At 43.9% G+C, this 23,366-nt stretch overlaps 1 long non-coding RNA gene across 3 annotated transcripts in view; it reads left to right on the top strand.

Annotated features, from left to right (window-relative positions):
* Positions 1-23,366, top strand: part of LOC146397662 (uncharacterized) — an 81,276-nt gene that overhangs the window by 25,944 nt on the left and 31,966 nt on the right. The window contains exon 1 of one of the 3 annotated variants that reach the window (XR_014822659.1): positions 2,895-3,070. The exons of 1 other annotated variant lie outside the window; for it this stretch is intronic. This is a non-coding gene — a long non-coding RNA (uncharacterized LOC146397662). Of the gene's footprint in view, positions 1-2,894; positions 3,071-23,366 lie in introns of those variants that run through there. One more of the 3 variants, XR_014822658.1, reaches the window with a different exon arrangement.

The following is a 23,366-nucleotide window of genomic DNA, read 5'->3' as shown; positions in this document are numbered from 1 at the left end:
CTTTCATTTCCCTCCATTTCTAGCACGCTTTCGAAACTTCCTGGGCTACAAAGGGGCTTCAGTTTGGAGCCAAAGCCCATGAGACACAGGGATTCATGTCTGAGCTGGGAGGAGAGTCCAGATTTCCATAGCACTGAGCTGCCACTTTCTGAGAGCCAAAGCCCTGGCAGAGTTTTCTGGTTTGTTGCTTCAAGAGCCTAAGAACACTTAGACCTTGCAACCTTCAGAGACCCACGAGAATGTGTCCACATTGTTCAGTAAACCCATTCCTGAAAGCCTGAAGGGCAAGGATAGTCCTCAAAGTGTCAGTGGGCATTTTGGCCTCTAGCCTCAGTTCAGCAACATACTGGCTATGTGACCTGGGACACAGTCACTTCCTTGATTGGAGGGCCTGTCTCCCCATCTCCAAATAAGGTGGTTGGTCCAAGGTCTCTGACATGCTGTGTTTCTGGGACTTGAAGCCCTCTCAGTAAGACCCTGTGTAGGACTGAACCTGGTTTGGGATTGTCCTTTTCCTATGTTTGCTGCCTGGAAAGGCCCACTTGCTTGCTGGTGTCCTATCACCTAATGCCAAGCTGCAAATAAATTTTCTCCACACATAGTCAATACCAGCATTTCATGGATGGCTTCCACAAAATTTCAAGATTTTCTGATGATGAGTCTGCGCTGATGCCAAATTAAGCTTGATTCATAATACAGGCAGTGTAGTGATCAAATAGGGTAGGCCAGGTCAAAGGTGATGGAGAAATAGCTGGGTAGAATGGGCAGATTGGTTTGGTCCAAGTAACCTGTCATTAAAACTTTCCCCTTCTCAGAGTTCCCGTCATGGCTCAGAGGAAACAAATCTGACTAGCATCCATGAGGATGCAGGTTTGATCCCTGGCTCACTCAGTGGGTTAAGGATCTGGTATTTTTGTGAGATGTGGTATGGGTCACAGACTCAGCTTGGATCTGGCATTGCTGTGGCGTGGCTACAGCTCAGCTTGGACCCCTAGCCTGGGAACTTCCATATGCCAAGTGTGTGGGCTTAAATAGCCAAATAAAAAAGCTTTCCCCATCTCCTTCACCATCCAGTGCTCTCCTTCCACCTTCCAAGTCCTAACTGAGAAAACATTTCTCTGACAGGTGAAATTTGATAAGTTAAAAGAAAATTTAAAATTATATGTGCATACATATACATACAATATACACAATTATACATACACATATATACATATAATTGTGTGTATATATATAATGTATATACATAGGATATATGCTATAAATGTATATATATACTCTTTCCATATATATTTGTAAATATATACATTTATATAGTCTATGATTTGATTCTTACACATATCCCCTGATTTTGTTTGTTTTTTTTTTGTTTTGTCTTTTTGCCATTTCTTGGGCAGCTTCCACGGCATGTGGACGTTCCCAGGCTAGGGGTCGAATCGGAGCTGCAGATTCGAAGCTGCCTATGCCAGAGCCACAGCAACGCGGGATCCGAGCTGCATCTGCAACCTACACCACAGCTCACGGCAACGCCAGATCCTTAACCCACTGAGTGAGGCCAGGGATCGAACCTGCAACCTCATGGTTCCTAGTCGGATTCGTTGACCACTGAGCCACAACAGGAACTCCATATATCCCCTGATTTTGAAACAGCTATGATTCCTGGAGTTAGTGCAGACCAGAAAAGGAAAGCCTATTTTACCTGTAAGAAAGCCTATTCGGAGGAGCTTTCTCATCTAATACTAAGAATTTTGAGAACATAAGAAATAGATTTCATCCTCCTGACTTGAATCGTGGAAACCCCCAACTCATATTTTCTTTGGAAGCTTGTGATATCCTGTGAGGTACGTAGGTCTTGATGAAGTAAGAGATCTTCAAAGCACACTCAGCTTGCAGGTCACAGCACTAGAACTCAACTATTACCTTAAAAAAAAGAGTAAGGTGATTGTGCATGTCTCATTATGCACCTTTTCGTCCAGATGAGGAAACAGAGGCTCTGTAGTTGATCTCCAAAGTGCCCTCTGGCTTTGATCTGACCTCCCTTCACTGAGGGACCTGGGCAGATTCCATCACCCAGGGCTGCTTTCTTTTTGCTCCATGATGAGCATTACCACTCTGGTGAGACAGTTTTAGGCATGACTTGCATGTCTCTCATTCTCTGTCCCTTGGAAAACGCATTTCATGGTCCAGTAGAGCAAAGTTTCATCCAATAGCACTTAGACTTGGTGGCTTCAAAGTGTGCTACCTACTGCCTGGCTGGGTTTGGGGCAGTAATGCTTAACAGTCTGATAGTTAAATGAGAAAGAATAACAACACAGTCAGGTTTGGTCCAACACCCTAATGATTCCCAAACCTCATGCTGTAAGTGGAAGAGGTGGAAGAGGATGGATGAGTTTGTGATTCTGTAGAACTCCGGCCTTGTTCTTCCACAGCCAGACCAAGCAAGAGATGTCCTTTTTCCGTGGCCCCAAATCCTACCCCGTGGCTGGAAAAACTTGTGCTTTCTTTGCTGACCACCTCTCAGTCTCAGTGTCGACTGGCTGGGAATAAACTAGAATAATTATCTCTAAAATGAGCTCAAAGACAAATCTTTTTTGTTTGTTCATTTCCAAAGGTCTGGCTTTAATGTCTGGAGTGTGTGGTATTTGGTTTCTTCTTCCAACATTAAGGCAATTATACATCTAGCTTTGGTCCCCAGAGCTCTAGGGTCTCCAGAAATGGAATGCCCTAACTTGTATGTCCGCTTTGCAGGTTAGCCCTTGCCTGAGTGCCCTAATGTGACAAGGCAGTGGACTTTCAGAGTTCAGTCCCCTCAGCTTCTCCAATCAGAGTGCCTTGGTTTGCGGTTCACCTCAGGACAATGCAAACTGAGCTATGCATTTACTGTAATTCTAATCAGATGACTCTATAATTGGAAGAGCACCAGTGGCATTCTGTCTTTGGAATCTTCTCCATTAAGTGACTGAACGAGGGCCAGGGGACCTTTGCTTGTCCCAAAAGCAGATCCTGATAGAGACGTTGGGATCCGGATACTATGTTCCATCTTCAGTAGCATCAAGTTCTTCCTTTGTTGGTAAGATTCTAAATTGGTCTGGAATTGCCACCTGATATGGATAACAGTCATTTCCCCTCTGCCCTCCATAAAATCTGGCCAGTTGCTCTTCTAACATAAAGAACAAGTGAAATGAATATAGTGTATATGTGTGTGTGGTGGGGGGAATCTGTGTATATGCTTGATAACAGTGACTGAACAACTTGGGTAAACATCCCTAAATCTATAAAATAGTTATTTGTGGTCATGATTGTCTACAATAACAAGAGAAATAATCTGAATTTCTTAATTTCTCTGGATACAAACAGAGACAGAAGGAAATATGAAAAACAAATGTATTGTCTGGTTTTGGGAAATATAGAAATGAATCAGACCTAGACTTTGACTTGAAGTGCTCATATTTGGAGAGAGAAATTGTACTGGTAAAAATTATAATCCAAGAGAGCCTTTGGCATTGGAATTTAGAGGAAGGAAAAATCACTTCTGGCTTGGCTTCTCAGAGGACGTGGATTTTAAGTCAGGCTACAGAGAATGGGATGTACATTTAATTCAGGGAAAAACCAGAAGAGATAGTTGCAAGAACAAAGGTGAAAGGGGACGCGTGAGGATGTGAGGATGGGTAAGCCAGGGTGAGTAGGACTTTACCACTAGGGTCAGGAATCTGGGTCATATTCTTTATTTCCATATTTCTCAACCCTTATGTGCAGACCCATGGGGGTCTTATTAAAATACAGATTCTGATGCATTAAGTCTTAGGTGGGGACTGAAATTCTGCATTTGGAATAAAGTCGCAGGTGATGCTGCTGTGTTGTCTGGGGACCGCTCTAAGCAGTGAGGAATCACTGAGGATTTTAAACAGTAGGAAAGACGCTGCTGCTATAACCAGCCTTATATAGCCCTCTAAGGAGACATTTTGAGGTTGCTCACCACACACACACACACACACACACACACACACACACACACACACACACAGAGCAGGGTTCATGTGGGTATTTGCTGTATACTCTTCTTTCCTCAATTATACTTACTCGAAATAAAAATCCAGTTAGAGGGTGAAAGCAGACAAGGGAGCAGAAAGATATTAAAGACCTGGATTTGAGAAACCAGACACAACACAAACCTAAATGCTGCTTTGGTTTCAGAAATGGTTCCTCCTCCTAAATTGTTTGTTGAGAGGCAGAAGTAAGCTGAGGCATGACTTTGTATTTGAAAGCAATTTAAATACCGGCCCTCTAGCTTGGTCATTAATAAAATTTTATAGAATAATGATAATACTTGTACTATGGTTGAGAGAATAAAAGTTGGAATCAGAAGATCTGGCCTTAATGCCTCTAGCATTTTTGGGTCTCCCATGAAGTAGAACATGGGAGAATAATCCTTTCCCTTGCTAGCTCTCAGTTCTTCATAAAAAGCAAATGAGCCAGTGGTTATAAAGGTGGTTTGTAGACTGAGAAGTGCCTTGTGGGTTTAAGGGCCTCCTCTTATTACTACAGACGGAGACCTTAGCCTTTTCTCTCTTCTTTGGAATTGCTGAAGGAATGACTTAGCATCTGTGGGGAAGGGCCTGTGACAGTCTCAAGGGCAAGGCCCCAGGTAATTTGGTGTGAGAGTCCTCCTGAGGAGTTTGGTCAGAGCAGGATGCACCTGCAGCCAGCAGGGCAGACTTGCCCTTGCATCTGGCTGCATAGCTTCCTGTGATCTCTGGGGAAGTATAATCAGCAGCAAATTGTCGTGCAAAGCATCCTCTGGGAGTGACTTTGGGGCTAGACTCCGGTGCTCATGAGCTGTTCCCTGAGTTATGTCCTATGTTCTCTGCTGCCCTGTGAAAGTTTCTCTGGCCCCAAACCCAGAACTAGTAACACTGGCAGGAGGGGATATTTGTTAAGTAAAGGTAGAGTCAAGAGCATTAGAACTCCAAAGAAAACATGCGAGACACCCAGAAACAGTATTTGAGGTCAGATAGGAAGGCAAACAGGTGGCCTTCGGGGTATGTGGGGGAGAAGGGAGGATAGCTCCTGAGAGGCAGATCTGCAAAGTCAATAACCTGGACCAGAAAGCTCACTTTTAGGGAGGATTCTGTAGCATTTCATACTTGATGGAATTGGTTGTGCTTTAAAAAATGGGCATTAGAGATAGCCATGAAGGTCAAGTTCGATCCCCTCATTTTACAGGTAAGGAAGCTGAGGTATGTGTCAGTAGCTTGCTCTGGTTAAGGCCTAAGTTAATAGAAGACCCCAGGGTGAAAGCCAGGTCTCTTGATTATCTGTGGCTATTTGAGAAGGGTCATCCTTTTTGCCTCTCTTGGCCTCAGTTTCTTCATTTGCAAAGTGAGGAGATGTTTTCTCCCTTCTATATCCTTCCAGCTCAAATATTTGCTGGGTTTCAGGGATCCAGACTCCCACAGAGAGCTAGGCCATCTCCTGCTCCAGGCCACAGTCCTAGGTGTCACACCTTCCCCCTTTAAGCTCCCCCAGGAATATGCCTGCTTAATCCCTGCTCCCAGACTCACGTTCACAAGAAGAAATCAATAGATTTTTCAAGCAGTTGTACCACAGGATGATGCCTGAATCTATTTTGTCAACCAGGTGGCTCTGGTGAGGGAAGTTGTATGAGTCATTGTCGGCCAGAAATGTAAATCTGGCCTGAGGCTTCCCTTGCAGCAAAATTTAGGTCATTAATAATAGTGAACGGCTGTACAGCACGTTACAGTTACAAAGCACTTTACATACCTCATTTGTTTATCACAACTATTCAGAGATGTAGGTGTTATTGTTATGCCCATTTTACAGATGGGGAAAATAGGTCCCGGAGGTAAGGTAACTTTCCTCAGGTGAAAGGAAGTGTGAGTGGTTGACGTACAGCTTGGTTAAATCTTTGGACTTTAAAATCCATGCCCCATGCACCACCTCTCTTTGTGTTGCACTTCCTATTGCCAACTTAGCCTCCGTGGAAATAAATGACAGCAAGAAAGGTCTACCTGCTCAGAGTCATTTCCATGAAGAAGTGAGAGTTGCAGCATCAGTGTGGGTCCGACATCATGGGGACCAGTCTGGTAACAGACTCATGCCACTGACAATCTGACTGCCTCTGTCCACCTACCTTGCTTCTTTCATCTTCCATTCCTCAGCTGGAAGTCCAAGCTTCCAGATTCTCAAACCTGCCCCCTCTCCTTTTTCCTCTCTCTTTTGTAAAAAATGAAACATTATTCAAACCTGTAAAAGGGATGTTGAGGAGTATAACAAATACCCATTGAGGTAAACTTTCTTGCCATTAGCCAATTATTTCCAGTTCTCTCCTCTTCTGGGCTCATGGTGGGATTGCATTTCTTAGCCCCCTTGCAAGGGAGGGCCATGTAATTCCTCCTGGCTAATTAGCAGGGAGAGGAGGCGACTCCATCACTTCTAGTTTGGAGCATGTCACTGTTCTTTCTTTTCCATCACAGCTATCAGCAAGAAGGTGGTGGCTGTTCTGTCAGCCTCAGTCTCTGAATGACAACAGTAAGCAGAGCCCCTCTGCTAACCTACCTGGGTGAGCAAAAAACCAAGTCTTTGTTGTAAGAAGCCACTAAGATTCAGGGTTTTTATTAGTGCAGCAAAATCTAAACTATCCTGATCCTTTTGTTTGTATTTCCACCACCCTGACTTTGAAGAACATGGACATTTTCTTATACCTGCTACAGCTTTTATTTTTATCTTTATTTATTTATTTTTCTCTTTGCAGCCACACCTGTGGCATATGGAAGTTCCCAGGCCAGGGGTCCAACTGGAGCTGCAACTGAGGCCTGTGCCACAGCCATGACAAAACCTGATCTGACTGAGCCTCATCTGTGACCCACGCTGCAGCTTGTGGCAATGCCAGATCCTTAACCCACTGAGCAAGGCCAGGGATCAAACCCACTCCTCACAGAGGCAGTGTTGGGTCCTTAACCCACTGAGTCACAATGGGAACTCCCTGCTTCAGTTTTTAAAAGAAACAAACATATAATTCCCCATGGTGGCCTAGCGGTTAAGGACTTGGTGTTGTCACTATTGTGGCTTGGGCTCCACCCCTGGCTGGGGATCTTCTGTATGCTGTGGGTGCAGCCAAAAACAAACAAACAAACAAACAAAAAAGGACAAACATTACCAAGAACAACCGAGTCTCTTTCTAGCTTACCTCTCCCCGGCCCTTTTCTTTGTACTCCCAAACAACCACCATGCAAAGATGAAATCCCTCTGTCCTCTCCATGTTTGGTACCTTTACTCCATAAATATGTGTCTAAAACAATACGTAGTATTGTTTCTTTCTTTCTTCTTTCTTCTTTTTTTTTTTGTATTTTGGGCTGCACCCACAGCATACGGAGTTTCCCAGGCTAGGGGCCTAATTGGAGCTGTAGCCGCTGGCCTACGCCACAGCCACAGCAACTTGGGATCCGAGCCCCGTCTGTGACCTACATCACCAGCTCATGGCAATGCCGGATCCTTAACCCAATGAGTGAGGCCAGGGATTGAACCTGCAATCTCATGGTTCCTAGTTGGATTTGTTTCTGCTGCCCCACAATGGGAACTCCTATAGTGTTGTTTCACGTTTCTAAATTTTGCGTGAATGATATAATACTGACTTATTCTGCAAGTTGCTTTTTTTATTCAAAATTATTATTTTATTTAATTAATTTATTTTTTGACTATGGCTAAGCACGCAGAAGTTCCCAGGCTGGGGATTAAACCTATGCCACAGCAGTGCCAACTGAGCTGCAGCAGTGACAATGCTGGGTCCTTAACCCATTAGGCTGCCAGGAAACTCCTACAATATTATTTTAAATATACTGATATTGGTGCATAGTTCATTCACTTAAATTTCTACATCATATTCCTTTTTAATGAATGTGTCACAATTTGTTAATGATTAATGATTAATCATTTCCCTACTAATGGGCTTTTGAATTTCTTTTCTTTATAAATAATGATGTAGAGAACATCTCTGTATAAAGCTCTTTATGTATATGTGCAAAAATTTCTCTCAGTTGTGAACTTGAGAGTGGAGTTACTGGGATATTATATATATATATGTAAAGATATTTATATATCTGAGGTTATATGTATATAAAGATATATATATCTGAGGCTATATATGCATATATATATATATATATATATATATATAGCAGATTTAGTAGATGTTGCCAAATTTCTTTTTAAAGTGTTTGTACCCATTTACACTCCTAACATCCCTGTGTTTGTGCTTTGCTATTGCTTTATATCATTATACAAACACTTTATATCATCAGACATTAAATATTTTGGATAATCTGATGGGTATGAGATGGCATCTCTTAAATTTTAAATTTGCATTTCTTTGGTTATTAGTGAAATTGATCATCTTACCATATGCTAAGAATCATTTCCTTTTCAGCACTTGGCATGTTCATGGGATCTGCCAATTTATTTCTTTTGTTTTTTCTTCTTCTGGATGGGCAGGATTCACCCTCACTGTATTCCAGGTATTAATCCTTTGTCAGTTACGCAGGTTGTGCATGCATCTGTGGCTTGCTTTTAATTTTGTTCATTGCCCAGTTCTCATTCTCTTGTAAGGCATTGTCTGCCTGCTTCTGCGCACACTGGATTTTTCAGATCACAGCAACGACATAGTGAAAATGGCTTGGAGGTGTATTTTGAAAAGCCTGTGTGAATAAACATTCCCTCACTCTCAATATCTGTAGTAGGCTAAGGAATGTGTTCTGACACAAGAATCTGTGAAGGACCTATTTTGCTTACTCAAGGATCTCATTTGCTAATATAATTGTGTGGTGAAAGCAAAAAAGCCAGGTGTAAGTGGAAAAAAACCTTAGTCACCAGGGGTTGTTTGGGCTGTTCTGTGCTGAATACCAGGGCCGAGAGGTTCCCCTGTATCCACGAATCCTGGCATGATTTGCCTGGCTGTTTTGACCTTCTATAGCCCCTACATATATAGGAGGACATCTGAGAGAAGTTTCATACACAAGTGGTCCCTCCTCTTCCCCACACACCTTGGAAAGCTTTCCCAAGTGTGTGATGATGGCAAGGCTGGGACACATTCATCAGAAGGTAGGAGAAAGCAGTTGTGGAAGTGCTTTTAACTTTCCAATGGGGAGAGTCAAGCTTTGTTGATCTTTCAGTGCCTTGGCTAACCCCAGGAGAAAACCTTAGCCCAGGACAGGAAGCTCAGAGCACCCAAAAGGAGGACTACACAACTCAGGACTATTTACAGCTGCCTCTCACATGAGCCTCCATGCTCTCCCGCGGGAGGCCAGGCTTCGCGGGTGTCTAAGGGAGCCTGACACACTATCAGTGCCCAGGAAACCCAGCGGGTGTGGCGGAAGCTGAGCTCTGGGATCAATTACACTGGTGAAACTACAAAGGCAAGGGATGAGCCAGTAGTGCTGTGGCTTAGGAACGACTTGCCAAAAAAAGACTTTATGTTCTCAGGTGGAACCCAGTGGCCCTAGGCGAGGTGACCCTGAGTGTCTGGCTGACAGGCCGTGGTGCTGGGCCCAAGGAGTCTGTACACACCTTCTATTCTGGCTGACTCACTTGAGTGGCAAATTCTTCTCTCCTGCACAATCCTCTCATCTTCAAAGGGAATTCATTAAGCCCCACAAGGCCATCGGCCCTTGGCCAGGTGTTGTCCTGGCCCATGAGGCGGACACAGGCCACGGCTCCAGTGAGCATGCCGAATGAGCTGGAGGATGGCAGCTGAGACTGGATGACATCCCCTGAGAGTGTCCTGAAGCACTTTCTATAAATCCTCCAACAGTCTCCAACACTGCGTGGCTCTCAGCGCACACTGGGTTCTCTCCCCATCCCCTTGCTTTAGCTCACTCTGTTCCCTTTGCCTTTTCCACTCTGTGCACTCAATCTCTTCCAATGCCCACTCCCAGGTGGAGCCTTCTCTGATAACCCCCAAGCTGAACTGACCTCTCTGAGGTCTATGTGTCCCCATCCCCTGAGCGTTTTGTATCGTTGCTAATATGGCACACACTACTTATGCCAGCATCTTCTGCTTACATGTTTATTTCCTCTAATGGAGCCTGGGTTTCTTGAAAGTGGATTCTCTGGCTTATTCATCTTTGTTTCCCATCAAGGATGTAGTAGATGCCAAGTAAACATGTGTTGGATTAAATACAGTAAGGGTACAACTCATGCTTTTATCTGATTCCACCTCATGGTATGACTGTAAGCAGGTCAAGTCTTTCTGAGTCTTAGTTTCCTTCTCTGTAACATGAATGGGGGGGGGAGGGTAAATAAGAAAAATGGCCTCCAAGAGTTTTTCAGCCTCTACTGTCCATGATTGGAAGATTCTGGTCTCCTAGAGAAAACTGAGAGTTCATTATAGCTCTGTAAAGACCAAGGTCATGTTCTCATGTACATGTATTCAAGGGCCTCATATTTCCTTCCCACCCCCAGTCTATCACCTTAAAAAAATGTGTATTGTTTAGCATTTTACAAATTCTCTGACTAAAGTTTCAAGAGGTGTGTGGGATTGATTACAAGAAGTATATATATTTTTTTCTTCCCTGGGGAATAAAACTGTTGAACTAAGTGATTCTTTGAAAGGAATTTCTGACTATATTTTCTGATGACTTTTGTCAGCTTGGGTGTATGTGGAAGCTGTGTAGCTGTGTATGTCACCCCAGCACCTCTCTCCCATTGATGCCGGCCGAGTCCCGCATGCCAGGCCCAGTGGCTCCTGACCCAGGAGACCAACGCGTTTCCAATGCCGTCTCTCTGCTCCTTGAATTATAGGTTTGGAATTCCCTGTGTGAATAGGACTGAGTATCTCTTCTATTCCAAGAACACATTTATGAGATGCTAATAACACACAACTGTGATATTTGTACTGTGAAGTGAGGTAGGACTGAGGTTATCATTGACCCATTCTGCAAATGGAGCTGAGACTCAGATGAGTGAAGTGACTCCAGTGGGTGAGGCTAAGAAGATCTTCTGAGTCTGGCTTAGTGAGATCCATTTTTCTCCACTGTTCTCAATTTTGTTGACGCCTTTAAAAATTGTTCAGATTGCGATTTTTTTTTTTTTTTTTTGGGGTCTCGCCCACGGCATATGGAAGTTCCTGGGCCAGGGACTAAACCAATGCCGCAGCAATGATCCAAGCCCCAGTAGTGACCACTCGAGATCTTAAGCCACTGAGCCACCAGGGAACTCCTAGACTCCTAGATTGCTCTTTTCTTTTTTTTCTTTTTTTTTTTTGGTCTTTTATTTTAGGGCCACACCAAGCATATGGAGGTTCTCAGGCTAGGGGTCCAATCAGAGCTGTAGCTTCTGGCCTACACTACAGCCACAGTAACACCAGATCTGAGCTGCGTCTGCAACCTACACCACAGCTCACCGCAATGCTAGATCCTCAACCCACGGAGTGAGGCCAGGGATCGAACCTGCGTCCTCACGGATACTAGTCAAGATTCATTTCTGCTGAGCCACGATGGGAACTCCGTCCGATTGCTGTTTTCTTGACCGGCTGCTCTGAGACTTACCATCTGGTGATACCAGAAGCAAGTGAATTCTAGCAAAAGAAAAGAGAGGTGCCCTACTGGTTTTGTGGCACCAAGTAGCTGCCTTCATTTGTGAGGAGAGAAGTCAGATGAGTTAGAACTGCCCATTGGGGGTTTCTGTCACTAGCATCTCACTTTGCTGGGGAAGGAATTGTTGAAGCCTGAAGGAGGGCCTCCCCCTGAAAGCCTGAGAGGACTCAGGCTGTTGGGCAAGGCCTGGGATGTCTCAGGAGTGCAGGGTCTTAGTGCCTTCCTTTTCTTCTCCGAATCCATCTCAGAAGGGGCGCAGGCTACTAGCCTATCTCTCTGAGACCCAGTTTCCTCATCTGTGAAGTGGGGATGACACCTCCTTCCCAGCTTACCTCAGGGAGCGGTCACATGTTATACGGAGGTGACAGAGCTTGGAAACTGAAAGTGATGGGTGAAAATCAGGCGGCATCATTTTTACTCATTATTGTCCTTCGGTAACTACCAAGGGTCTTCCTGGAGGGACGACGCCCAAACCAGTGTTCTTTTCCTAAAAGTGGCTCCAAGAAACATTATGCAAGAGAACACATAGCTATTCCTGCCCTACCTACCCGTCAGAACACTGGAGAGGATTAAGTTAGGTAATGATGTCAGGGCGCTTTAACATTCTAACAATTGCTATTATTATGGCATTCTTGTTTCTCAAAGGTTAAAAGGTAGCTCTGAATAAGCTGAAAGGAATTTATCCAAACCCTCTGTGATGCTATTTATGTGTAGCCCTGCCTCATCTTGGGAGTGAAGAGTTTTACTTGGCTCAGAAGCAGGGTTGTGTTGGAACTCAGAAGCTGGGTTGGAACTCCTCTATTCAGATTTTATTTCTTATACCTTTTGGATGCTCTTTTTGAGTTAATGGCTCTAGTTTTCTGTAATGATGGATTGATTTGTAAGCTTTTGGCCCCCTCGGCTCCAACTGGTCCCTGAGGACTAGTTCTCTTTTCAGAGAGGGCTTTTTGTTGTTGTTGTTTTCTCTCTTGTACCTGGAGGAAAATGGTTACTCTCATAGATTGTAAAAGAAAACCAGAAAGCCTAAAAAACATTTGAAGTGGATAGGGTCCCATCTTAGCTAACTAATATCAAGTGGAAACATAAGTATTTTCTAGTTCCAAAAAGAAGTAGAGGCAGCTTAAAATATGGGACATAGACTGAGCCCATTAAATTGTAAATTAAAAAACATAAAGCCCATAAAATAGCAAGAAAATAAATCTGTTGGCTATAAGTCTTAATTACTGTATTGTTGAAATTAAGCAATAAATATAACTGAGCTTCCTGGCAGGCAGGGCAAAAAGAAAATGACAGCTTGCATTATTTCCTTTTTGTGATTAAAGAGAGTGTCCTGACTGAATTTTTTTTTCTGGTACTAATTTTGAAAAATTTAATACTGAATAACTCTCAAGGGTATGAACATGTCTTTAGCCATAGTTTTACATGAAATATAGGAAAGTTCTTTTTATATTTCCATCTTTTTCCCCTTTTTGAACTCCAGGTCCATATTAACCATTGACTACATTCCTTCCCTTAGATATTTCAGAGCTACCTCAAACTGAACATACACCAAACTGAATTTAACTTCTTTCTGAAATCTGTGCATCCTCCTGCATTCAGTATTTCAGTTAAAGCATCACAGGTACTAGCTGCCCTTGCGTGAAAAATCTCACATTGTTTAGATGACTCCTCCCCTAACATCCAGCCCACACCCAGTCAATCCTGGAGACTCTGTCCTTGATCTTGTGTAATCCCTTTCTCCTCTCCACCACCATCCCAGCTATTCTAGGTCAAGTTCTCACTATCTGGGCCAGTGCAGTGGCTTTTTAACTTGCCTTCTTATTGTTTCAACTTGTTTCCCATATGGCCTCTCTAGAAACTGGTTAATGAAAAAAGGCAAGCATAATCTTTCTGCAATGTTCCAAAAGCTGCCCATTGCCTTCACGGTGAAATCTAAGCTGTGGGCTTGGCAGATAAGACCTTTCACTTGCTGACTTTCCAGCCTCATCTGCTGCCACACCTCTTACAAAGTCTCTAGCACAGGCTCTTTGGTCTCTTAGCATATATCACACACCTCCCTTTATGCTTTGGGACCTGGGCATGTCTCAGTTATACTAACCACATGGTCCTGTAATTGTTTGCTAGCTTCTGAATCCTCCAAGAATATTAACTCCTTAAAGACAGAAATGGAATCTCATTTATTCTGGATTTCCAGCTCTGCATCTGACATAGTTGGAACCAGATAAATATTTGTTGACCACATGGGTAGCTGGAAAGATAAAACACTGATGTGTTCCAGTGAGGCCAAGTTTAGGATGTGTTCCCTAGCAGTAGAGGGATCCACAGAACTTTTTCTTTAAGATATCTGGAGGAGTGGGTGGATACGCAGTGATTTAGATAAACCTCTCTGAAAGCATCTCCCTGTGCTAGCCTGGAGTAGGAGCTGGTGGCTGACAATGAATGGTTTTACTGTTTGCAGAGGCCTCAGTGGCTGACTTTGTGTGTGCTGACTAGGCAAATCTATAAACCTTGACCATCCTGTGTGTGGGTGGGTGGGTAGGAGCAGTACTATTCTCTTAAGAGAAGAAAGAAGCCTGGCCAGGAAGGATATTATGAGGGCATCTCCCCACACATCCAGGGTTTCCCTCAAGAAACACCGCTTTCTCTTGGTGACCCTGGCACAGATAGATGGAGAATATTTCCTTGCTCTTCTCCATTGAGTTTCACGTCATGCAGAGTTTTTGTCCAGAGCATCCAACTGGGGTGCAGATTCTCCAGGCCCCCTCCCCCCTCAGAAGACACCTGTTCAAAGATGGTCTCAGAGTTGGCTGGGGAAATTTATCCAGCAGGCTCCACTGCCTTGCTCCTCACTAGGAACTGTTCTGGCTTTAGATTGACAGAGCCTGGGCTCAATCTTGTTTTTAACCTCCATGGGTCACTTGGTGTGAAGGTTTGTGGGCACAAGCAATTTCCAAAACCCCGAGCCCAGCACAGCAGAGCTAAGCTGCCCCACAGGTCCTGGGGCCCTTCTGCCACACAGGCCCCGCCCTAGAGTGGCTGTACTCCAGGGAAGCGGGTTTGAGCCCTTGTGCCGGGTGTGGCCAGTGCAGCAGAGGTTGATAGTTCTTATGAATAATAATGCCCAGTAATCCATTTTTGGAAGTAAATAATGATCGTTCAAAGTCAAATAAAATTTTGCTGTTCTCAAAACTGTTACACTTGGAGTTCCCGTCATGGCTCAGTGGTAGTGAACCTGACTAGTATCCACAGAGGTACTAGTCCCTGTGGTTCGATCCCGAGTCTCTCTCAGTGGGTTAAGGACCTGGTGTTGCTGTGAGCTGTGGTGTAGGTCACAGATGAGGCTCAGATCTGGCATTGCTGTGACTGTGGCTGAGGCCAGAGACTTATAGCTCCTATTCAATCCCTAGCCTGGGGAATTTCCATATGCCTGGGTGTGGCTCTTGAAAAAAAGGACAAACAAACAAAAACCTTTTATACTTGTGTTATTTCCTTTGATCTCACAATAGGTGAACAAACCAGGACAGTTCCCATTTTATAAAGTAGAAATTCAGACTCACGGAAGGCAGGTGACTCACACAAGGGTCACACAGACGGGGTTGTTAACACTTGGTCCCAAGATTTTCGATTCCATTTTCATGCTGTGTTCCATTCACCCTTTGCCTGCTGATCTCATTAGATTTGAAAGCTGAGGAAGAGGAACATGACAAAGGATGGCAGAAAACTGTATTTTGGGGTTCCATCGTGTTCATAAAGAAATTTACAATTGTGACTTACTGGGGAAAGTACAAATGTAAATAGGAAGAAGAATTCCCATTTCTGAATTATTAGAGGTGCAGACACTGTGGCTGGATGTTAAAACTTGAGCCCCATGTGTTAAGAAGGCTTCCGATGCTTATTATACCAACCTAAGGCTTGAGCAAAGTTTCCGTGGTATGCTGGAGCTGGCTTGCACCTGCTAGTGAGTGCCAGTTGTGGGCAACTTTTCCTCACTTCTTGGTTTAGCGATGTCACATCGGTAGCTTGAAATCAGCCTGGTGCAAGATAATTTACCCCATGGAAATAGCAAATGCTACATTTCAGGGCTTTGTCATCCCAGAGAATCAGTTGTTAAATATTTACCAGCACACCACTGCTTACAGCTAACAGTGACTAGCACACATTAAGAATCTGGAAGTTCTCCCCTGTCATCTGCATGGGACCATCTTCAGTGTTGACTTTGCCTCTAACCACAAGTCATACCCCATTTGTGGGATTATGCCATTCCTTGCAGAGGAGACTCTTTCCATCTGAGCTTGCAAAATCAAGACCAATGGGTTTCTACTAATAGTCCCTCATGTTTGTACAGTTTGCAGAGTGTTTTCACATCCCTCATCACTTCTGAGCTTTGGGTGGCCTGTGGGGCAGATGTCTTCTCCTCTTAGTAGAGAGGAAGAGCTGGAAGTTCTGACAAAGAGAGGTGACCACGTCCAGGGTCATAGGCCTAGCAAGTGGCAGCAGGGGCTAGAACAGGGTCCTCCACCTCCTTGTTCTCTGCTTCTTCTCCTTGAACCAGGCCCCCTCCTTCACTTAGCACACTTGCAATGCCTGCAGCTCAGGCCACTGTCTGGGGCGCAGAGAACACAGATGCAGTCTGGAGTGTAACATTTGTCTTAGCCCTTGACAGAAAAGGACAGGCATGCTGGCTTGGGGGTATCTGCAAATAACAGCAAGCCCCACTTTACTGCTCTCGTGATGGGGAGGAGTCTACTTTCACTCCCTCTTATCTTGGGTCCTCTCTTTGATTCCTTTAAAAACTTTCATGGGTACTTTATATTTGGGTTTTTGCTGTAGGTCCTGCTTTCAGCAGGAATTTGGGGCCTTCTGAGTGACCAGCATTATTGTTCTGCTTCCCCTCTTGCACAACATCCAGCTTCTCTACTGCTGGGTGATGGAATTATTGATTGGTAAGCATTTCACAACACATTTTCAAAACATGCTGAAGGTCAAGAATTAATGACTCATGGGCAGTCACATTTCTTTCTGCCATGGCCCCTCTATATTATATTCGTGAGGTTAGTTAATGGAAGACATGGGAGAAACCAAGATAAAAGTTAACTCTCTCCAACCCTGGCCTGGCAGGACTATGAAGGGGCTTGAAAAGATAGTTTTTGATCTTCTATCTAGTGATTGATCTTCTGAATCGCTTGGTTTTTAACACCCAGTCTCTTGAAGAATATAAGATGAGAGTTCAAAGATTTCAGGGCTGATTCCACCACTATCTTGTGCCAGAGGATCAGAGTGTGAGGGAGGTACTCAGTTGAAGGGAAAGGCTCGGGTGATCTCTGGGGGGAAACTTTGCTGCTCTGAGAGTCCATGATCATCCAGCAGAGAACAAACAGATAACCCCTGGTCTAGTCTTGGAGATAATTACTCACCTCTCTGCTTGAGGCCGATGAGAGCTCCCCTTGAGACAGTGTGGAAGAACGCCCAGCACAGGAAGAGAGAGTTCCAGAACAGGAGGCAGAAAGTCTGGGTTCTCTCTCAACTTGGCCACCCACGATTTGGCACACAGCCAGGTTGCTAGACCTGCTAGAGCCTCAGTTTCTTCACTTGTGAAATGGAGTCAATGGCAGAGGCTTTCTTTGAGAGGGTTGTTTCAAAGATCAAGAGACATAATATGTGTCAACTTTTTTTGGTTACGAACTCTAACGCATGAAATGACCTACAGGATGGTTTTCCATGGGCTGGTTAAAAGGTTTGGGGGAAAAGAACATCAAGGTGATATTTTTTTTCTTCTTGATGTGAAAATTTTTTCTCACCTTTTCCCCCTACCAAATAATCTAATTTGCAGAATTAGAATACCTGAATGTCTTTTCAGGAACAATTATGAGACTGAAAACATCTGAACATTCTCCCATAAATGTTGATACTCTAAATACCCTGAAGCTTCTTTAATTCTAATATGATCACAGATACAAGTGTGATGCAGCTGAAGTAATGAGTGGTGTCTGTGCCTCATTACTTACCAGCAAAGCCCATCCCCATACATACACCCATATATTCCCCCCTCTCCAAGCTGGTCGGGACAGCACAGCTCCCCTGACTCGTGACTAGAGAACAAGCCAGTCAAAAAGGAAGTAAATTTACTTGCATAAAGAACAGTCTGGGTGAAGAAAGACAGGCAAATGTTTCACCTGGACCGAAATGGCTTTGTGCTAGCAGTTTGTCCTCTCCTTAGGACACAGAACTGACAGCGACCTTGGCAATTATTGCTCTCCCCTCTCCATTGTACAAAAGAGCCACAAGGCTTAGAGCTGACAAGCGACATTACTGGGGTCATAAGGCCTGCTTGGGGCAGAATCGGGTTGCAAGCACCCATCAACTGATTTCTCCTGCCTCCTCTCTCCATGACATCAGATGCTGAGAGAATACAGAGAACCTAAAGGTTGAAAGAAAACACGAGATCCTGGCTGAATGTCTTCAGCTTCTGGTTTTCAAGGACAGTTTTACACTCAGCAACAATGATGCTTCAAAAGCTCTAGTGGCTAGCTTGAATGAACTTATAGAATAAACACTTATTGCAGCACATGTGGCATCAGGCACCTGCCAGATCTGGGAGTTGGTGCCAAGGCTATTTCATTGTCAAAGAAAAAAGGGGGAAAAAGGGAACCTGGCTGAACAAAGCTGGCAGACTTTTCACTAGAAAATTCAGAGGTAATTTCTGGAGAAACAGGGACACATTTCCAAAGGCTTTTAAAGTTTATTTAAGTGTGAGTAAGTGAATTTAGTAAAGAAATGAAGGCCACGGAGAACCATTTGGTGCCTAAGGCCTCTTCCAGACTGGTCCTTTCTATCTGCCTTGGTCAGAGTCTTAGAAGCCTCCATCCAGGTGGGCAGGCTCAGAAATTGCCCAGAGCCAGGGCTGAGGTTGTCGTCTTCCATCTAGGCTCCCCTACAAAGGAGTACCATGGCACTTATGCTCCTCCCTGGAATCTCTTCTCATTACCAGAACAAAGCCAGAGAAACAGGGGCCATGTGCCTCTCAAACTGAGTCTATCCATACAAAGTGGATTCTTTGGCCTGTTTGGAGGTCAACCTAGATCAAAAGCACGGGGCAGTTGCCAAATATATGGTCACTTCTCTTTGGCTCTCTACAAATTTTCAAACTGCAGAATCTGGTCTTTTATTTACTCACTTAACAGCTATTATTGGGAGAGCATTGGATTAGAAAACTGTTGGATGTGCAAGTGTCACAAGCTCTCTGAACCTCAGTTTCCTCACCTGTGAGATGCTACTCATCATCTGCCTTAGGGATGTCACTAGTTGTTTCAGGCATCATGTGAATGACATAGAGAAGTGCTGTTTCACCTCAAAAGGGCTGCCATGAGTGTGAAGGATTGTTGCTACTACTCTGCCCAACAGTGTGCAAGGTACCCTGGGGCGGGGGGGAAGGTGGTTTACAAAAGGAATGTAAGAGATGGCCGCTACCCTCCAGGAACTTACAACCCCTTGTTGGGAAACCAAGACACTCCCAAATGAAACAGACATGTAACACCTCAAGGCTGTATTTACTACTTAAATGATGGCTAAAGACTCTGAGACCTGTAGGAGCTCAGAGAAAGCCGAGATAATCAGCAGGCTGGAGCAGTTGGGAATGTCACCTGGAGGAGGTGAGGTTTGAGTTGGGTAACAAAGGCACAGAGAAGATGGAGAAGGTCTCTCCATCAGGGTGTGGCACAAAATAGTCAATTAGTAGAAGGTTTTCTTGGTTGAGCGATCTATTTGGAGTTAGACTCCCCATGAAGCTTGAGTTATGGACTTAAGAACTGGAGGAGAGTTACAGGAAATGGAAAGTCAGGACAGTATTTAGATCAACTATAGGTTATGATGAAATGATGATTTAAGGGCACTCATACGTGAAGGATGGACCTGTTGGGTGATATAGGAGAGAAGAGAGCTGGTACCGAGGAGCCCAAGCTTGGGGTGATGTGGTTTGGAGCAGACCAATGGAAATGTTAAGAGAAAGAAATACATGTAAGTGAAAGATCGTTCTGTTTGTAAGGGGAGGACAAGTCATATGCTTAATCCTCTTTCTTCTGTTCATGTCTAAACTGTGGGATTTGAGTTAAATTGGGCAAAGAGGGGGCAAGGAAATAGGGAGCATCTTTGTACATACACTGGAAAATTCTTGAAAACCCAAATTGGTCTCGAAGTGTCTACTTTCCTCTCCAGAAAAAAGGATTTGAAGTTGCCGGCTGATCCATAGACGTTAGGAGATAGACAAGACCATACCTGTTCACACATAGGAGCAATTTCAGAATTTCTCATCCAATATCCCCAGCAAGCACTCATCCATTCTCTTCTTGAACTTCTCCAGTGAAGGATGTTCACCACCGCTTGAGGAAGACTTTTGTGGTTAGACGTGTCTGTAGCTTCACAATTTTAGCATTTTCACCTTTTGTGAATTTTCCTGATGGACTCTCCTATTGGCCCCCAGGGTTATACAGAACTTTTTATATTCCTCTCACATCTTCCTGATTCAGTCTTAATTGGAGGTGCAGGCCCTGATTTCCAAGTTTTCCTCATCATCCTCATTTATAAGTTACCTTTTACATTAAATAAGTAAAATGCCACAAAATTTCATCGTTTCTATTTTTATTCATCACTTGACCCAAAGACAAAAGAGTTTGATTCCAGAAAAGACAAATAAGTTAAAAAAAGAAAGACCTATGGGATCTTCTTTTATTTTTTTATTTTTATTTTTTTGCTTTTGCAAAAAAAAAAATTAGCTTCCATAAACCCATAATATGGGTGTTTGCACCTCTTTCCTTTTTCAGCTGAGCAGCTGGATATCTTTCCAGGGATTCCTTGTCAGAAATCAAATCCAACAAGTAGGAAGTTTGACTCGATTCAGGACAGTCTTGCCAAGTAGCCAATAAGAGGGTGAAGTCAGGTGGAGCAGGAAAGAGCTTCAGTCAATAGCAGTTGTTATTATTAAAACATAAAAACAAAAGGGATTATCACCACCATCATCATCATCAACCAGGCAAACCCTGAATTTTCTTCACTAACACAAAAGGCAGGAGATCTATATAAACACACCATTGTCCCAAGATGGTCATTTACCATTGCCCAAGCAAGTTACACTGGCCATGGTCTCTTTTAGGCTGTGTTGCGGAAAAACATCAGCCCTTACTTTAAAAGTTTAGGGTAGAAAGGATAACATTTAACAACGTAAAAAAATGCTCCACCAGATCAAAATAAACAAGTGAACAAACAGAAGCAGGTCAGTTCTCTTTTTGGCACCACACAGGACCATATGCTTCCAGAGATGAGAATTTAAAAATAGCCTGTCACACAGCTCACATTGTAGCCCTGGGACATGGTGGGGGTGGGAATGACTGCCTCACACTTAATAATAGTGACACTTCACATGTATACCAACTCCTTCTCAAAGTAACCCAGAACACTTTCCAGTTATTTATTTTTCTTAAAAAAATTTTGAATCTTCCTGGATTCCCAATCAATTGAGTAGAAGCACAATTCTTCCCACTTTAGAGGGAAGACCACTGAGGTATCAAAAGATAAAATCGCTATCTCAGGATTATAGAGTGACTCAGGGATTAGTCTTGTGCTGTTCAAAACATACTGGGTTGCCAACTGCGGCAATATCCTGGGCTGTGAGAGCCACGAGTTCATAGGATGTTGCACAAAAAAAGAGAGGCAGTTGCTTCCCATTGCTTCTGTTTTGAAATGCCCTTGCCTTCCATTTTAAGCATTGCATTAGTTTCCAATTTTAAGGCCAATGGTGTGTAAGCCTATTGTTGCAGACCAACCTACAGAGATATCATAATCATATAATTTTTCACATCTCCAGTTTCTCGCACAGAGATGGTTTATACTCACCATTTCATCAGGTCTGTGTAAAGAGCTGCACTTTAGGCAGGGCCAGAGGTATGACACGAGGTAACAGAGGCTCAGGGTGTGAGGGAACTTTCTCACCTGGTGAATACCACAGACACCTGGGTCTTTTCTCTGCATGTCTGGGGTGTTCTCCTGCCCCATGCTTTCCCTGAGTTCAAAGCCATGTGGTGAGACTCGGCTGCAGAGTGTGGGGAAGACATCCCCCTCTGTGTTCAGGCTTGACTCTTCCACCTAGTTTCATGCCCAACACTCAGTTTCTAATCGGTTGCATAGCCCTGAAAGGGGGATTCTAGATGTGGAAAAACCAAGGGAAGTCAGTAATGAGCTCCCTTCTCTGGGAGAAGGAAAACTCTTGATATACTGATGGGTCCAGGCAGATGGTCTGGATACCTGTGTAGTCCAGTGATGTATTACTGATTAGCCTTCACCCTTATTCCAGCCCCAACTCCCTCTGCCTCTGCTCTGCATCTTTATTTATTTATTTATTTTTTGCTTTTTAGGGTGGCATTTGTGCCATATGGACGTTCCCAGGCTAGGGATAAAATCTTAGCGGCAGGTACAGGCCTACGCTACAGCCATAGCAACGTGGGATCTGAGCCATATCTGTGACCTACACCACAGCTCATGGGAATGCTTGATCCTTAATCCACTGAGCATGTCCTCATGGATACTAGTCAGGTTAGTGACCACTGAGCCACAATGGGAACTCCTGCTCTGCATCTTAGCCCTTCTTTTCTCAAGAGCCTAAGTGCCCTTGCTGCTTCCTCCTTCACTGGGCAAAACCCCAGTCTGGTGAAACGTAGGTATACCCTCTCTCCTCCTTTGCTTGCAACTAAGAATGCTCTTAAGAACATGGAGGATCATGCCAAGCAGCTCGCTTTAAATTTATGACCACCACCCTCCAATGGACCTTCCAGAACACCCTATAACACTTCTAGCAAATTTACTTTTTCAGTCTCTGGAATGATTCTTTCATACCTTTACTTCCCTCCTTAAATCTCCACCATGCTTCACCCTTTCCATCCTAGGAGATGACCTTCCACCAGGATGATGACCTTCCTTCTTTGCTGTCAGAGGAAATGATTCCGTCTTTCCACCATCAACTCCTTCACTCACCTGCCTCTGCATCCGTATGCACGGCCCCCTTCCTATGATGTGGAGGACATGTCATAGCCTCTAAGGTCAACAATTCCTGTGTACTCTGGATTCTGTCTCCTTTCATGTTCTTCTCTCCAGCAATATTTGTTTTGTCTTACTCTCTTTCATCCATTCAATCAGCAAACAAATATATCTATACAGTGACTATTAAAAAACAACTTTCCCTTGATCCTATATGACTACGCAGCTACTACCCCATTACTTTAGTTTCCCTTCTAAACTTTTAGCTAGTAAAATCTACATATCCTGTCTCCTTTTGTCAGCTCCCATTCTCTTCTCAGCAACGCCCCAGATTTCTTCTCATGCTACCATTCCACTTAATAGCCCTTATTAAACATCAAGGCTGTTTGCGAAGCCAAAATGTACTCAACTAACTGGACTATTCAGCAAAATTCAGTAGAAGAGTTGATCCTTCCGACTTCTTTGAACACTTTCTTCTCTAGCCTTCTGCGAGTCCATGCTCAGCTTGTTTGCCCTTTCTTGTCCCCTTGTCTGCCTCTTCCTCCTGTACATCAAAGTTTGGAGCGCTTTGGGGTTCTGGTCTCAATTCTCTCTGTACACTTCCTAGATAAACTCATTAAGTCCCATGGCTTTAATATACTATCTATATGCAGATGACCCTGAATCTCTATCTCCATCTGACTTCTCTCTTGAGTTCCAGACTTGATAACTCTAATTGTATATCTAATAGGTATTTCA

This window comes from Sus scrofa, chromosome 13 (assembly GCF_054392235.1).
Source record: "Sus scrofa isolate SSC_HxYL_T2T_F1_AM1 chromosome 13, Sscrofa_HxYL_maternal_Yorkshire_Landrace_v2.0, whole genome shotgun sequence".
In the NCBI taxonomy this organism is placed as follows: Eukaryota; Metazoa; Chordata; class Mammalia; order Artiodactyla; family Suidae; genus Sus; species Sus scrofa.
The sequence above is the reverse complement of the archived record's forward strand: the minus strand, read 5'-3'. Positions and strand labels throughout refer to the sequence as shown.